Source organism: Molothrus ater, chromosome 35 (genome assembly GCF_012460135.2).
Source record: "Molothrus ater isolate BHLD 08-10-18 breed brown headed cowbird chromosome 35, BPBGC_Mater_1.1, whole genome shotgun sequence".
NCBI lineage: Eukaryota > Metazoa > Chordata > Aves > Passeriformes > Icteridae > Molothrus > Molothrus ater.
Window position 1 is genome coordinate 935,849 of NC_071662.1, and position 18,157 is coordinate 954,005.

At 55.6% G+C, this 18,157-nt stretch overlaps 2 pseudogenes; one reads left to right on the forward strand and one right to left on the reverse strand.

Annotated features, from left to right (window-relative positions):
- Positions 1–18,157, reverse strand: part of LOC118700713 (zinc finger protein 271-like) — a 342,045-nt pseudogene that overhangs the window by 152,014 nt on the left and 171,874 nt on the right.
- LOC118700704 (serine/threonine-protein kinase pim-1-like) overlaps positions 18,061–18,157 on the forward strand; it is a 3,253-nt pseudogene continuing 3,156 nt past the window's right edge.

The window sequence follows — 18,157 nt, forward strand, 5'->3', positions numbered from 1 at the left end:
TGGCAGCGTAGAGGAAAACCAATTTGGGCTGCTGAAGAGTGGAAAGACATTGCTACCAGGGTAGGGAGGCTACCTGTGAAGGTCCACCATGTAGATGCCCATGTCCCCAAGAGTTGGGCTAATGAGGAACACCAAAACAACAAACAGGTAGATCAGGCAGCAAAGATAGGGGTGTCAAAGATAGACTTAGATTGGCAACAGAAGGGAGAGTTATTCCTAGCTCGATGGGCCCATGATGCCTCAGGCCATCAGGGCAGAGATGCCACCAATAAGTGGGCACGAGACTGAGGGGTGGATTTAACCATGGACAGTATTTTTCAGGTTATCCATGACTGTGAGACATGTGCTGCCATCAAGCAGGCCAAGCGAGTGAAGCCCCTATGGTATGGTGGGCGGGGGTCCAAGTACAAGTATGGGGAGGCCTGGCAGATTGACTCCATCCCACTGCCCCAGACACGCCAGGGCAAGCGCCACGTGCTGACCATGGTGGAAGCCACCACTGGATGGTTGGAAACCTACCCTGTGTCTCATGCTGTGGCCCAGAACACCATCCTGGGTGTGGAAAAGCAAATCCTGTGGAGACATGGCACCCCTGAGAGAACTGAGTCGGCCAACGGGACCCATTTTAAGAATGGCCTTATCAATACCTGGGCCAAGGAACATGGTATTGAATGGATCTATCACATCCCCTATCATTCACCAGCGGCTGGGAAAGTTGAATGGTTCAATGGATTACTTTAGACTACCCTGAAGGCACTTGGCGAGGGAACTTTTAGAAATTGGGAAATGAACTTAGCAAAAGCCACCTGGATGGTCAACACCAGAGGGTCCATAAATCGACCTGGTCCTGCCCAGTCTCAACCCCTGCACACAGTGGATGGAGATAAAGTCCCTGTACACATGAAAGGTATTTTAGGAAAGACTGTTTAGGTTACTCCCACCTCAGGCAAAAACAAACCCATCTGTGGAATTGTTTTTGCTCAAGGACCTGGTTACACTTGGTGGGTAATGCAGAAAGATGGAGAAAGCTGTTGTGTACCACAGGGAAACCTACTCTTAAGTGAGAACTGTGTGTAAGGTTTCATTGTGATGCCTTGATGGATGGAAATAGAATAAGGGGTGGATAATGTTCCAGATTGCAATGCAAGATGTATTCCATTACCATCTGTATGGCAGATTATCTTTGTCAAGTGGGCAGTTTGCCTTATCTGTCTCTTTGAGTGACCACAATCAGTCCTCCCTGGGGAGAGGACATCTGCTGATAACAGACTATTGAATGTCACTGCACGATTGATAAGAACTATAACATCCCATTGGGAGATGTTCCGCCCAGAGGGTGGAGCCAAGCATTGCTACCCGGATATAATCCAGAAGTTTTGAGACACCAGCACGGCTTTCTCCACTGGATTCCCCAGAGGAACAGCAGCTGCCTCTTCTTCCACTGCATCTTCAGAGGAAGAATACATCCTTCTCTACAGGCCCCCCTTCCTCCAACAGAACCACCCCTGACACTTCAGGAGGACTGAAGCCACATTTCCAATTGGACTGCCACCAACACCCTGACCCACAGGGTGTCAGGTTGGGTTCTGACTCTGTCAGTGTTGTTCTAGTGTACTGCATTGTTTATTTTATCCTTTATTTTTCCTTCCCTATTAAAGAACTGTTATTTCCTGCTCCCATATTTTTTTTTGCCTGAGAGCCCCTTAATTTAAAATTTATAGCAATTTGGAGGGGTGGGGAGAGTTCACATTCTCCATTTCAGGGGAGGCTCCTGCCTTCCTTAGCAAACTCCCGTCTTTCCAAACCAAGACAGTTTATTAGGGTCTAACGCTGCAGGGGTCTAGGGGTTAAAGAGAACAGCAAGGGAGGGTTGAGGGTATAAATACAGGAAAAGAGGGAGTGGAGGAGAGCATCAGGGATCTAAGGGTTTAGGGGTAGTGTACAGGGAAAGGGACCAGTAGGGAATACCAGAGTGGAAAGGTGGAGACATAGACTGATGGGAAGATAGGGAAGGGAGAACTCTCTAGAACATGAACATATGAGGGTAATAGGGGTAGGAAAGGCCAATGGGCCAATGGGGAGGACAGAACTGGGACAAATTACCACAGTGCTTCAGAGCACCATGGGGGAAGTTTCTTTCCTCACCCTGATCTGTGAGGAATGCCCAGAGCCTAAGGTTCATCTCTCCTGGGCATTGCTGTTGCCCTCTCCCCATTAGGCTCACAGGCCTTCACAACTCCCCCTTTTTGTTTAGTTAAAAGTCTTCCCCTATGGATTTCTGCAAGCACCTAACAAAATAAGGGAACATTACTAACATAACAATAGCTATAAGTCATAATAGTACGAAAGTAATAACTCAAAGAGGAAATAGTACATAAGATTACGATACAACTGAAATAATTGAACAGGTACTAATTGAACAGGAACTAATTAAACAACATCTTTTTTGTGGAATGCAAGATTGATAGGAAGTTGTATTGTTCAGGCAGTACAGAGCTGTTTCCTTTTTCAGGTTATTGGTTGCATCTATACGCCGCATCTTTTGTTCTTCTTTTCCATGCTGCTTGTGCTTGTCATCATGGCTTTTGGTGAGGCTCGTTATTCTTGTAGAACGGGGACCCCCTCTCTCAGTCCCTGCATGCCTTGCAACGCTTCTTATCAGGCATGGATTCCTGCTTTGGGTTCCTCCCTCTTTTGCATTGGACAGGGGCCTCCAGGGTCTGCAATCTCCCTGCCATCTCCCAATCACCTTCCCTAGCAGCTTGTTCGCACACCCCTGTGCAGTGCTCCTCAGGCTCGGTGTTAGAGTCTGGGAATCACTGTCTTCTGCTGAGGAGGAGGGCCTGCTGGTAGAGGAGCCGTGCTCCTGGGTAACCGGGGCGGCCCCGTGCCGTGGGCTGCTGGCAGCCAAGATGGCTGCCTTCCGGTCACCATCATGGCCACTTCCGGCTCCGGGGATGTGGGAGCCACAAGTGTCATGGCCCCAGGGGTGGAGCCCGGGGTGGAGAAGGTGGAGACCACAAGGGGAAAGGCAGGGCCTGCATCGGGAAGGGTGGTACTGATGGAAAGGGGGGATCCTGACGCAGGAGCGACCATTGACACGATGGGCGGAGAGGAACTCGTTGCAGGGGAGGAGCCTGATGATGGAGGAGCAGGAAAGGGCAGAGGAGAGGTGGGAAAGTGGCCATTTTGGGGTGCAAGGGTGGGAAAACTTGGATCAGGAGGCAACAAAATGGCAGGGCTGGCCACGTTGCCAGCGCCATTTTGCAGAGTAACAGCAACTGAGGGAGATGAAGGAGGATATGCAGGCACAGGAGGAAGGTTGAGGGGAAGGTCCAGAGCGGCACAGCCAGTGCTGTCCTGGTAAGGGGAGAGAGGAGATTGGGAGGCATCAGGGAGACAGCAGCAACCCTGTGCTGGATAGTGACATCCACCTGCTGACTGCTCCTCAGGAGAAGGAGAGGGTTTAGGGGCTTGGGGAGGGGATGAAGGGGAAGTGGACTCAAAACTTTTCCTGAATTTTCCTGATTTTTTAACTGAATCATAAATAGAAAAAAAAAGAAGATAAAACTTTTTGCCATAAATGGAATGAAAAAGACAATAAAACTTCCCCACTTTAAAATTTCCCTCTATTTATAAAACAAATGACTTGATCCCAACCATATCCCAAATCTCAAGCCATAAAACTGATTCCCTTGTAACATAAAATATTTGAAAAGAAAAGGAAAAAAAGCTTTCAAATTCCCTTTTGAAAAATGAATTCCCCAAGCAACAAGGGCTAATGTAATTGGATATAAATCTCCTGTTGCAGAACGGTGAGTTTTGTGCCCATTCTGCCATCTTCCCACCCACAAGATTTAAAATGAGAAAACAAAAGAAAAGGGTGACTCTGACTGAAACATACTCATCCAGCAGTGCGTCAGCAAAGGATCTTGTGGGGGTCTGTCGAGGAGAGCGATCCTCCAGTCCGTGACTCTGGGAGGGTTGCAGGTCTCTCCCCTCAGCATGCCCAGATAAAACTCAGAGGTTGCCTTAGGGTAGTGGCTGACCTGAAGGCGACTTAGATTCCAGCGATGTGGAGACGCTCTCCAGGGGTACCAGATGAAGGTCCCTGTTCGGGCACCACCTGTTGTGGTCTGCAGTGGTGGTGAATGCAACCTTCCCTGAGAGCATCTTGTGCCAACAGGCAGGAGCCATGAGAGCACCAGCACACACAGACACACACAGAGACACACACACACACACACACAGACACACAGACACACAGACACAGACACACACAGACACATAGACACACACAGACACACACACACACAGACACACACACAGACACACAGACACACACACAGACACACACACACACAGACACACACACACACACACACACACAGACACACACACAGACACACGCGCACACACACAGACACACACACACACATAGACACAGACACACACACAAACATAGACACACACACACACAGACACACACGCGCACACACACAGACACACACACACACAGACACACGCGCACACACACAGACACACACACAGACACACACACACAGACACACACAAACAGACACACACACAGACACACACAGACACACACGCACACACACACAGACAGACACACGCACAGACACACACAGACACACACACGCACACACACAGACACACACGCACACACACACACAGACACACACACAGACACACACACAGACACACACACACACACACAGACACACACACACACACACAGACACACACACACAGACACACACGCACACACACACAGACACACGCACAGACACACACACAGAAACACACACACACACGCACAGACACACACAGACACAGACACACACAGACACACACACACGAAGCAGCTCGGCAGTGAAGACACGGGAGGGTCCAGGCATGGAGTTCCAATGTGCTTTATTTCAGGCGACACTGAAGAGGTCCAGGGGCCAAGGCGAAAGCCAAAGGAGGGTCTAGGGCATAAATGAGGAAAAGAGGGGGTGGAGAAGAGCATCAAGGATCCAATAGTCTGAGGGCTCAGGATGGTACACAGGGAAGGGAGCAATAGGGAATGCTAGAGTGGATAGCTGGAGACATAAACCAATGGGATTACAGGGAAGGAAGAATTTACCAGAACATAAACATATAAGGGTAAAAGAGGTAGGAAAGGCCAACGGGCCAATAGGGAGGAGAGAATTGGGACAAATTAACATAGTGCTGTGAGGCACCATGGGGGACGCTTCTTTGCTCACCCTGAGCTGTGAGGAACACCCGGAGTCTAAGGTGCATCTCTGCAGGGGATTGCTGTTGGCCTCTCCCCAGTCAGCTCACAGGTCTCCAAACACACACTGGAGATGTCTGGGGCCGTTCATCATTTCTCTGCTCTCCAGCACGGAAGTAATGGACTCTGGCTACATCCCTGAGCTTGTGCCCGTGGCAACCACCCCTGGCAATGGGGCTCCATGGAGCTGCTCTCAGGAAACCCCCCAAGAGCTGGGGAGTGCCCCAAAACCACCTCAGAAACATGAGATACCCCAGCATCTCTTCATGAACATGGAATATCCAAAAACTCACTCAGTAATGGGCTTCCCCTCCCTTCATCATCCCCAAACTTTGGCCATCTCATTCCAGACCCCAACCCACATTCCCAGTCCCAACCCCAACCCATCCCACCCCTCCTGGACATCAAGACCCCTTTCCCAAGCTGTACTTCCCTCATTTCACACCTCCCAAACCCCATCCCACCCATCCTGTCCCATCCAATGCTCATCTCACCCCTCCTGATTTGCATCCCACTTCGCCCAATCTCCTTCCAACCCCATTTCACCCTGAGGGGCTGTGGAATCAAGGAATTTTGGCGTGGGATGGAGTAGTTTTCAGTGGCATTGAGCGGTTTTGAGCTGACAGATCAATCCCTCTCATCTTTTGGAGTGCCAAGAAATAAAGACAACCAAACCAAATACCCCCAAAACCCCCCCCATATCCTTCCAGATATCTCCCAGAATCCAAGTTTCCCTCAGAACACAAGTAAAATGCAAAGCTTTAGATGCCTTTGATGAATTGGGTCGATTTTTATCCCAATTTTCTGTGTTTTGAAGGGAGGGAAATAAATCAAAAGATAATGAGAGGCAAAGGAACACAAATCACTTCCCACTGTGTATCAGAAAGAATGTGGGTGACCAGGGCTCTGACCAATGTGGGTCCTCCCATGGGGGATGGAGTTGGAGTAGTGCACAAAGCTCTTCCTGCAGCTGGGGCATGTGCAGGACTTCCCTTACCGGTGCCTCCGTTGGTGTCTGGTCAAGTGAGAGCTGCTGGTGAAGCTCTTCCCACAGGTGGGACACTCGTAGGGCCTCTCCCCAGTGTGGATGCGCTGGTGCCTGATGAGGTGGGAGTTGCGCTTGAAGCCCTTCCCACAGTCGGGGCAGAGGAAGGGCCTCTCCTCTGAGTGAATGCGCTGGTGGCGGAGGAGACTGGAGCTGGTCCGAAACTTCTTCCCACACTGGAGACACTCATAGGGCCTTTCCCCTGTGTGGATGCGCCGGTGCCTCATGAGGGTGGAGTTGTGCTTGAAGCCCTTCCCACAGTGGGGGCAGCGGAAGGGCCTCTCATCTGTGTGAATCCGCTCATGCAGGAGGAGACTGGAGCTGGTCTGAAACCTCTTCCCACACTGGGGACACTCATAGGGCCTGTCCCTGGTGTGGATGCAGTGGTGCCTGATGAGTTCTGAGCTGCAGTTGAAGCCCTTCCCACAGGTGGGGCACTCGTAGGCCCATTCCCCAGTGTGGATGCGCTGGTGGGTGATGAGGGTGAAGTTGTGCTTGAAGCCCTTCCCACAGTCAGGGCAGCGGAAAGGCCTCTCCTCGGTGTGAGTCCGCTGGTGCTTGATGAGATCGGAGCTGGTCCGAAACCTCTTCTGACACTGGGGACACTCGTAGGGCCTCTCCCCAGTGTGGATGCGTTGGTGGGTGACGAGGGCGGAGCTGCAGCTGAAGCCCTTCCCACACTCCCCACACTCATAGGCCCATTCCCCAGTGTGGATCATCTGGTGGCTGATCAGGGTGCTGCTCTGCCTGAAGCTCTTCCCACACTCCAAGCACTTGTAGGGCTTCTCCCCATCATGAAGCTGCTCATGGACCACGAACTTTGAGCTCTGGCTGAAGCTCTGTCCACCTTCCTGGCTCAGGGTGGGTCTTTCCTCCTCAGAGCACCCTGGGCTGGATTTGCAGCCCCTCGTCCTGTGGGATCTCCAGGGTTTTTTCTCTCCATTGGATTCCTGTGCCATGGAGTCACTCAAAATGGCCTCTTCCATGAGGTTCTGCTGTGGGGATTTTTCCTCCCTGGTCTCCATCCTCAGCTTCTTCCCTGGGGGAGGAAGGACAAGGAGAGGATGGGATTTGCCTCCGTGCCAGAGGGAAGGGGAAGGAGATCCCCCCAATGCATCCCCGGCAGGACGGGGTTGGCAGCAGGGTTGTCCTGCAGCCGGGGGCTGTGCTGGACTGGGAGATGGAGCAGGAGAGAGGGGAAAGGGGCACTGACTTCCTCCTCACCTGACTGGGGCTCCTGGGCCATCTTCCTCTTCCTCGCAGTCTCCTGCTCCATCTGGCCAAGGTGTGGGAATCCTGGTTTGGGGAAAAACAAGGGATCAGCATGTTGGGTTTAAAAGTCCCACTGCCCAAGTGCAGCTGGAGAAGTCACTGTTCCTGCCAGGCTCGGGGGCCCGGACCCTGCTCATCCCCAGCCTCCCCCATCCCTCCAGGCTGCTGGGCATCCCCCGGCTCTGGGATTGCCGCTCTGCGCTCTCCCCACTCCAGGGCTCCCACGTTCCCCTCCAGCTCCCCCGGGGATCCCCAAATCCAACATCTCTCCTCTGCCTGCCGGTACCAGGCATTCGCCACGTGGGACACCCCAAGATCCCTCCAGGGCCATTTCCGGGCCGGCTTTGGGGTCCTGCAAGATCCCTGCCCTGCCAAGCCACCCTGCGGGAGACCGCCCGATGGATCTGGGGCGAGCTCCCCGCTCACCTGCGGTTCCGGGGGGGCGATGCCGGGGGAGCCCGGCCCGAGCGGGGGAACCGCGTGGGGTTGGTGCTGCTCCTCCTCCTGCTCCTCCTCTGTCCCTCCTCTTCCTACTCCTCCTCCTCCTGCTCCTCCTCTGTCCCTCCTCCTCCTCCTACTCCTCCTCCTCCTGCTCCTCCTTTCCTCTCGATCCTCCCTTTCCCTTTCCTTTTCCCCGTCTTCTCTCCCTCCTCTCCCTCCCGCTCCATCTCCGCTCCCAGCCCGGCCCAGACAGTGCCGGCACCCAAAAGCAGCTGCACTCTGCCCTGGGTCGGTTCCAAAGCGGCCCCGCCCCGCCCGGCACTGGGAGCGATACTGGGAGCACTGGGAACGATGGTGAGAGCACCGGGAAGGAATTAGGAGAGCTCTCCCTGCCGGTCCCGCTCTTATTGGGAACGCTGGGAATGATGGTGAGAGCACCGGGAAGGACTTAGGAGCGGTCTCCCTCCCAGTACCGCTCTTACTGGGAGCACTGGGAACGATGGTGAGAGCACCGGGCAGGAACTGGGAGCGCTCTCCCTGCCAGTGCCGCTCTTACTGGGAGCACTGGAAACGATGGTGAGAGCACTGTGAAGGAATTAGGAGCGCTCTTCCTGCCGGTCCCGCTCTTACTGGGAGCACTGGGAGGGAGCTGGGAGCAAACAGTGCCTGGACGCGGCTGCAGCCGGCGGGGGGGCGGGGGCCAGGCCAAAGGGCGTGGTTATGCAAATACAGGAGAAATCGCACGCTGGGATTGGTGGGTGGGAGCAGCGCGGGGTTTCCTCAGTCACGTGAGGGCCGGCGGGACCGGAGCGATGTTGGCGGCGTCCGATGAGGGGGGACCGGGAATGGGGACAGGGAATGGGGATAGGGGATGGGGACAGGGACCAGGAATGGCACTGGAAATATGGTACAGGGATCAGGAATACAGGACAGGGACAGGGAATGGGATCCGGACTGGGATGGGAGCAGGACGGGAACGGGATAGGGGGGACATGGGAACGGGCCGGGGAAAGGGGAGTGACAGTGGGAATGGGGCAGCCGCTACAGGGGACGCGAGGCATTGGGATGGGGGCACATGGGGACAGTTCCAGGGCAGGGGGTCCTTGATCAGCTGCCCCAGAACCTCCTCCAGGGTCTCCCAGTGCAACTGGAGCCGCTCAGCCTGGTGTCCCCAAAGCCCTGAGCAAGCCCCAAGTCTCTCCCAGGAACCCTCAAGTCCCTCACACCCTGCATCCCCCACATCCCCTGCAAGACCCCCCATGTCCCCATCCTTGTCTTAGCTCAACATCTTTATTTTTACCCTGCTTTTAAGGGGTTTGGAAGGGCAAAGAGAAATGAAAAGAAAATCCAGGCCATGGGGTGGGAAGCCAGGAGGATATGGAGCCCCCAGCCAGGTGTCTTCTCAACAGGGATCACCAGCACCACAGATCACTGGGGCTCTGCCCACCGGGGTCACTGGTGATCATCCAGCGCGGATCCTCCCGTGGGGGATGGAGCTGGAGCAGTGCACGGAGCTCTTCCCACACTGGGGGCACTCCCAGGGCTGCCCTTGGTGGTGCCTCCGTTGGTGTTGGGTCAAGGCTGAGCCATTTGAGGAGCTCGTCCCACACCTGGAACACTCGTAGGGCCTGGGACATCACAAGCAGCAGGGCTGGGATGGGCTCTGGTGCCTGGGACATCACAAGCAGCAGGGCTGGGATGGGCTCTGGTGCCTGGGACATCCCCAGCAGCAGTGGGGCTGGGATGGGCTCTGGTGCCTGGGACATCCCCAGCAGCAGCGGGGCTGGGATGGGCTCTGGTGCCTGGGACATCCCCAGCAGCAGCGGGGCTGGGATGGGCTCTGGTGCCTGGGACATCCCCAGCAGCAGCAGGGCTGGCTGTGATGCTCTCCAGTGCCTGGGCCATGCCCAGGGGTGCTGCTGGCTGGGGTTGGGTTGGTGCCTGTGCAGTGCCCAGGGCAGGGTCACAGTGGGGCAGCTCTCAGTGTCCCCAGCAGGTCACGCTGTCCAGGGCAGCCGTGCCAGCGCTCACTGCGCACTCGGGGCAGGCTGGGCTGGACGGGGCTCGGGGCACAAACGCTGCCCCCAGGGCTGGGCTCTGCCCCTGCCTCTGGGGCCCAGCCCCTGCTGGCAGCGCCTTGGGCAGGGCACGGGGCTGCTGCTGGCCCAGGGGGACAGGCCTTGCCCCTGCCAGCTGCATGGGCCCCTCGGGTGCCTGTGCCACAGCCCTGTGCCTCCTGTCCCCGCTACTCCCCGCCACCTCCACTCCCTCCCTCAAAGCCCCCTCAACCTCTTCACTGTGACCTCTGCAAAGAAGGAAAGAATGAAGGAAAGGAAGTGTTGTCTCTTCACCCTGCCTGGATGCCAGGCACCCACCATGGCTGCTGTCTCACTCCCCTCCAGAGATGGGCAGGAGAGAGAAAAATAGAAAACAGAATGAAGGCTTCATGGCTTGAGTTAAGGACTGGGACAGATAACTCAGCAAATGCCATCATGGGCAAAACATTTTTGAAATTGCAGATATTAATTGAATTTATTTCTATCCAGATCAGGGCAGGATAGTGAGAAGTAAAATAAAGCTTCAAAAGCACCTTCTGCCCATCCCTGCCTCCTCCCCCAGTGGTGCAGGGAGACAGGCACTGGGGGCTCTGCTCAGTTCATCACCCCTTGTTTCTCTGCTGCTCGGGGAGAGGAGTCGTTCCCCTGCTGCACCATGGGGTCCCTCCCCGAAACACTTCTCCATGAACTTCTCCAGGGTGAGTTCATCTCACAGACAGCAGCTCTTCACAAACTGCTGCAGCTGCCTCACTCTCCCATGGGCTCACAAGTCCTGCCAGGACCCTGCTCCAGCACAGGTTTCTCATGGGGTCCCAGCCCCTGCTCAGGCACCCCCTGCTCCAGCACGGGCTCCTCCAGGCGCTGCAGGTGCATCTCTGCTCTCCGGGCCCTCCATGGGCTGCAGGGGCCCAGCTGCCTCACCAGGGGCTGCCCCAGGGAATCTCAGGGCAATCAGCTTCAGCCCCTGGAGCAGCTCCTGCCCCTCGTCCTGCCTTGCCCTGCCCTGCCCTGGGGTGTGCAGAGTTGTTCCTCTCACATGTTCTCACCCTGCTCTTCCCTGCCTCACAGTTACAACTACACAATCACCCATTTTCTTAAATCTCTTTTCCCAAGGTGTTACCACCATTTCTAACTGGCACAGCCTTGGCCGGCAGCTGGTCCATCCTGGAGCTGGCTGGATTTGACTCTGTGGGACACAGAGGAGCAGCTGCTTCCAGCAGCCTCTCACAGAAGGTGCTCCTAAAGCCCCTCACCAAAACCTGGCCATGCAAACCTAGTATAAGTATGGCAGGGATTTTATTAATTCTTATTATTTCCACTATCTCTTTTTTTTTTGCTATTAATAGTACAGTTCTTATTATTACTAGTATTTTTAGTCTTTTTGACTCTATAGTAATAGTGGCTAGAGTAGAACTGGACACAAAGGTTCTTCATTGCAAGTAGAAGTTATAATTTTGTCAGCCTCTTGCCTCGCCCTGTTCTGTGTCCCTGCTGTGTGTGAAGCTGCTGCTGCCAGGGCTCCCTGTTTCCCCGATTTGGGAAATTCCATGGCATTGCTCACATGTCAGAAAGAGAGGGCTCCCTCCATTCAAATGGATTGCCTGAGCTCTTCTAGTCCCAGTGTTGGAAGCTTGTTTTCTATCATTGTTGACTTTCGCAGCTTCTGTTAACATTTGGGATTTTATAACAAAATGTTCTAGGATGTGACTTTGCAAGATTCTCTAATCAGATTTCAGCTTTGCTCTTGGATTTCTTAATGGTGTGTGAGAGCTGAAGGCAGCATTTTGGGTGGGAAGCCTTCAGTGGGAGCTGGGATTGCCTCAGCAGCAGCTGGTTGTGCAGATGTGAGCAGAGATAACCGAGATGCCATGAAGGGAATGTTGTGCCCGGCGAGAGCCCGCAGTGCCCGGCTGGAGGGAGCTGCGCTGGGAGCTGCAGGTTGTGCTGGGGCCTGGCAGTGGCCGGAGCCCCGGCCAGGGGCTGGCGATGGACACTGACCCTGGGCCGGGCAGGGGCTCGGGGCCCTGCGGCGCCGGGCGCTCGGTGCCCGCTCACAGCGGGGCTGTGCGGGAGCCGGAGCAGCGAGAGAGCCCGGCCGAGCATCAGCCCCGGGGCGGGCACGGCTGGGAGGGGACCCAGCCCGGGGTCCCGCAGAGCCTCCCTGCTCCAGAGCTGCAGCTGCGGCAGCACCAGGGGCAGCGCCGGCAGCTTTGGGGCACGGAGGAGCCGAGGGCCGGCGTTCCAAGGGCTCCTTCGGGGCAGGATTTTGTCCCGGTGCGGGGCAATTCCCAGGGCTGGGCGGGCTGGGGCCGCTGCCGAGCGCCGCCGCCTTTGCCCGGAGCCCCCGGGCAGAGCTCTCTGCTCGGGGCTGTGAAAAACCCCGTTCACTCTCCCGTGAAGATTTAGAGTTTAATAAAGGACGAGAGGAGACAAGGACCACAGAGCAAAGGTTATTACGGCCGGGTGCATCTTGGCACTGAACCAAGTCCCCCTGTTATCTTCGGGGATAGCCCTTCAATACCTTTTCCTTACATCAGCCTGTTGCATAGTCATAGACCCTTACGCATAGTAAACTTTTTCCCAAACTAGTTTCCATATTCCAATGGTCTCAGACACTCCCAGTATGTGAGTTGCCCACCAGAGGAAAACTCCACCCTTCTCCAGGATCACTGCTCCAACAAACCACACCCGTCACTGCAGGAGGGCTGCAGCCACCATTGAATGGGACTGCTGCCAACACCCTGACCAACAGGGTGTCAGGTCCTGTTCTGACTCTGGTTTTTTTTTGTACTACTGCATTTGTATTTTTAATTTTTCCTAAAAAAAGAACTGTAATTCCCATAGCTTTGCCTGAGAGCCCCTTAATTGCAAAACTATAACAATACAGAGGGAGGAGGGGTTTGCATTTTCCATTCCAGGAGAGGCTCCTGCCTTCCTTAGCAGACACCTGGCTTTTCAAACCAAGACAATAACAAAGTGACTTTAACACCACAGATATAAAATCCATTTTAATATTTGAGAAAAGCCAATATTATAATACATATCTATAACAATCGTGACCTTAAAAACATGGGGGTAAAAAGCTTATGGGGAGAGGAATTCCCAGTAAGGGGAGCAAAATTCCCAGTACTGGGACTGGGCCATGGGGCTGACAATTAATTACTACTACCATCCCTCAGTGAGAGGTTTATTGTTAGGGACTACCATCCCTCAGTGAGAGGTTTATTGTTATGGATACATAATATAATATTGGCTTTTCACAGATATTGAAGTGGATTTTATATGTGTGGTGTAAAAGTAACTTTGTTGTAAAGATACAGTTTTTATTTCTGTTGTTAATTAAGCTTAGTGAAATAGCTGCTTGTGTTAAAATGCCTGCTTGGATGGGATAACATCCAATGTACGCAGGATGAGGACACCTGTACAGATCTGCCAACACAGTGAATGTGTTTCGATGGTTGGCACTGTTTTAGACTCCCTGTCTGGAATTTTTCCAATGTTATTCATGTCAAGGCTGATCCTGTCCTTGGAGTTGTATTAACTTTGTCTTGATGCCAATTCTGACCTGGGAGTCTTCCTAACTTTTTTTCATCAAGGCCAAGTCCAGTCTCCTGTATCTTATTTCCCACATGTATCATCTACAAAGAAACCCATCTGTTTCGTAACATTAATCAGATATACCTTTCCAATTATTTTCCAAAAATATTGATATAATTACAATTTAGTTAGCACAAATCACATCCATTTATCACAGGAGGCCAAAAGCTTGGAAAAGGATGAAACACTCCAATGATGACGATGACAAAAAAAAACCAATTTATTTTTGACAGCAAATGAACACCTGCCACCCTCCAACCCTCCCAGCCTGGCAGGCCGAGCAGTGCCATTCCCATGGCATGAGGTGCTGGCAGCCTGTGGAGAGAAACCAGAGAGCCATGGTGTCCTAGGGTGACGTTATGATGCTTGTATCCCCATTCATGTGTTCTGTTAATGTTGGATATTATGTTCTGTACTTTAAGACCGGCTCTGAAGAGGGAAAGTTTTGTTTTGGTTTTCTTATCAGCCTGGCGGGACACAGAGACTGCAGCTTTTGCTTTTTCTGCTTTTGCTTTTCGCTTTGCTCTCTCTCCCTCTTGCTTGCTTCACTTCTGCTTGCTTTTGCTCATTAGCTAGTTTAGCTAAACTGTCCAATTTCTTCCTGGACTGTTTCTCCTTTCCTTTTTCTGACCATTTCAAACCTGCTCTGGACTGGGACCTGGGAACACTGAGAGTTTGCACCTTGTGGCCTGCAGCAGCTGCCCCAGTGCTGGAGAGACTGAGAACAGAGTGACCACCCCCCAAGAGAGACTTTCTGAATTTGTCATCTTTTTTCAGAGCGGTGTCATCCGGTATTGTTCATTTTGTGTGCTGGGGGGTGCTGTGCCTATTAAATAAACAGGTTCTTTCCACTCCTCTCCGAGGAATCCTTCCCAAACCGGTTGGGGGGAGGGGCTGTGTGGGTTTGCTTACTGGAGGGGCCCTACTTTGGAAATTCTCTTCCAAATTTGCTCTAAACCAGGACACACGGTCAGTGGCAGCAGGCTTCAGTCCCCCTGTCCCGCCATGGCCTGTGCCCGGGCCAGGCTGCTGGCTGTGCTCAGAGCCCAAACCTCCTGACCCATTCTCTGTTTTTAGAGAAGGGCAGCGGGGCAGGCCATGTTCCACCTCCTCTGCTTAATAGAGCACAGCAACCTCCTCAGCAGCTGCAGGAGTGGGATGCCTGTGTGCCCGCTGCCGTCTGCCCGGAGTCCTTCTGCCAGCCGAGCTGTGGAGCCGGGTGCCCACCTCTGGGGAGCTGCTGCCAGGAGAGGAGCCGATCCCAAACCAGGTCCTTGTCCTTCTGGAAGGGGCTGTCCCTGCAGACCGTGGCCCCTGGGGCAGCACTGGCACTGGACGCGCTCCACGGATGCTGCAGGCGATTCCCCATCCAGTCTGGGCACCAGGTGTAATCCTCCTGGGAAAAACAAAGAACAATGGCATGAAAGTCAATTCAAAACAAACCTGGAAACAAGAAAAAGCACAAAGCCTGTTACCATTTCACGGGCCTGTGGAGGGTCTGACCACTCCATGTGAGAATTAAACCTGTCCACGGCTGGGGAAAATCCCCACCTTTCCTGCCTGTAAACGCACCCCTTCCTCAAGGGCCTGCAGAGCACACCAGCTGGGGCACGGCTTCAGAACCCATCCCCCCTTCTGCCACCCTCCATCCACATGGATGGATGCTTTTGTCAGGCCGGTTGCCCCCGCCTCAGCCTGTGCCAGGCTGGCTGGCAGAAGCTGTCAGCAAGGCCAGGAGCCGGCTCCCCTTCCACAACATCTGTCCCCTGTCCCACCAAAAAGCACCTTGGCGGCCATTGGAAAAATTAATATTCCCCAGCGCCGCCGAGTGGGGAACCTCCAGCGCGTGGCCAGGCCGAGCCCTGCCGTGCCTGGGAGCACCAGCATCCCCCCGCCCCTGCGCCGGCTGGGGACTCATCTTGATTCCATCGGGGCGCAGAGTGTGTCCTTCAGGCAGGGGCCACAGCCAAAGCCAATCGGCTCTGCCCCGCCAGCGGCCAGCTCCAGGATGGTGTTCCCAGCTCCACGTCGTGCTCCAGAAGGACGCGCCAGCTGTGCCTCGGCTCGTGGGGACATCACGATGCCATTGAGCTGCAGGAGGATATTTCCCTGTCCCAGTCTGTGGCACCTTCACCGCACTGCCACCACTTCTCCAATGGGACGGGCAGCACGGAGCCACTCCCTCCACAGCTCACGGGGACCAGCAGAAGCACCTCCTTGGCTGCGCTCTCTCCTCCGTGCCGCGGCCGCAGGGAAACGCTCCGGGGTTTTCTTCCAGCACCACGAGACGCGTGCCGCTGCTGCTTGTTGGCTCCTGGATCCTACTGTGCACAGGGAGGCATCTCTGCTGTCTCCTGGGCCAGGCAGGGCTCCTGCAGCCAAGAATGCTCAAAAAAGTCCTCCAGTGATGGCCTGTCTGTGGGGTCCATGCATAAACACCACCTGATGAGGTGCTGGCACTCTGCGGAGAGAAACCAGAAACCGCCGCTCAGCGGGACAAGGCTCCTGTCCATGCTCTCCCACATTCCACAGTGCCCAGGCAACACCAGGAGTGCTCAGAGCTGCAGCCAAAAGCTTTCTATCAATCCTCTCTTGTGGAGGACACCACCACAGAGGCACTGGTGCCACCTCCTCCAGCCCAGGAGATCCGCCTCCTCACCAGCTGCAAGAGCAGGATGCTTATGTGCCACCTACCCCTCCCAGCCCTGTTCTTCCCCTCATGCCTTGAAGGTGCATCCCCACCTTGAGACACCCAGGGCGGGAAGAAGAGCTGGCCCCAGATGATGTCCTCGTTGGTGTGGAAAGGAAGGTGCCCGCAGACCAGCTCATAGAGCAGGATGCCCAGGGACCAGATGGTGGCTGGCTGGCCATGGTAGCAGCCAAAGAGGATCCACTCCGGTGGGCTGTACTCCAGTGTTCCTATGGGACACGGGTGCAGCTCATCAGGCCCATGTTGCTCCCTCCCTCCCAGCCAGCTCCTGTTGCACAACAGCCAGCCCCTGCCCTGCCAAAAAGCAACTTGGCTGCAGCTGGCTGAAGATGGATTCCGCCTCCTTCCTTCCCTCCCTCTTGCCCCTCTGCCAGCCAAGGGGGGAACCTCTGCTGCCCGTCTGGGCGCCGGCTTCGATCTCACCTGACATCCGGGTGTAGAACGTGTCCTGGAGGATCGTGCCGCACCCGAAGTCAATGAGCTTCGCCTCGCCCATGGCCAGGTTGACGAGGATGTTCTCGGCCTTGATGTCGCGGTGCAGGACACTGAGGCTGCTGCAGTGCTGCACGGCCTCCAGCACCTGGCGGAAAAGCCCCTGTGCCACGGGCTCCGTCAGGAACTGCCACTCCTGCAGGAAGTACCAGAGGTCCTGACAGCGCTGCGGATGCTCCATGACCAGCACAAAGCCCTTGGGCACCTTGAATCAGTCCAGGAACTGCACGACACCGCAGAAGCCAGGCCGCGACACCATCCACAGGGGCACAAGGGCGGCGTTGTGCTGCAGGGGGACTGCGATGCCGTCAGTGGGGCCGATGTTGCACCATGCCTCGGGCAGCCCCTGCCCGGCCCCGCCGCGGCTCGCCATGGCCCGGCCCGGGGCGCTGCACAGTCCCCGCTCACTCCACACTCACTCCCCTCACAGCGTTCCAGCTGCTGCCCTGCCGAGCCAAGCCTCAGCCCTGCCCGGCATGCTCTGCCAGCTCCTCCCGTTGGCCCCGCTCACTCACCAGCCGCGCCCACTCCGAGATGCGCTCCTGGGACACTTGCTTGCTGGCCGCCACCCTCTGACCTGGCCCTGTCTCTTACCGGGGCGCCGTCGGCGAGCCGGGTCCTGGAGTAAACGCTGCTGCAGCCGCCGCTGCCCAGCAGCAGGCCCTCCCGGTAGAGCTGCTCTAGGGGAGGCCTCTCCGCCGTGTGGGCGGCACCGCGCTCCCACTCTTCTGCCCGGGGCACACGCCCGCCGCGGCGCGCTGCTGCTTGCCGAGCCTCCCCGGGCTGCAGCGGCTTGGGCCTGCGGCCGAGCTGGCGAGTGGCGGAGCTCAGAGCGGGAAGCTGCTGGCCACGCTGTTGGCCATGGGGCGGGAGCCAGGCGGCAGCAGGGCGGCTGCGGGCGGAACCACGGCAGGGGCTTCGTTTGGGGCCAGGGCCCTCGCCAGGTGCAGCCAAAAAACCGTGCTGCTCCGCCAGCACCAGAGCGAGCGGCTCTTCCAGCGGCGCCACAGCCAGGACCGAGAGACCCCGCCGCCGAGGTGGAACAACAGCGGGCCGGGCAGGGGCAGGCATGGGGCGGCCCCGCCGAGGGCGCCTTGCGGGACACGGCATCAGCGGGCTGGGAGAGGCGGAACATGGATAGCATGGGATGGACGGGAAGGCACGGACGGGAGTAGAGTGAGTGTGAGAGGGAGAAGGGGATGGGGAGCAAGTGAAAAGTCGAGCGGAAAACCCATTGAGAGAAG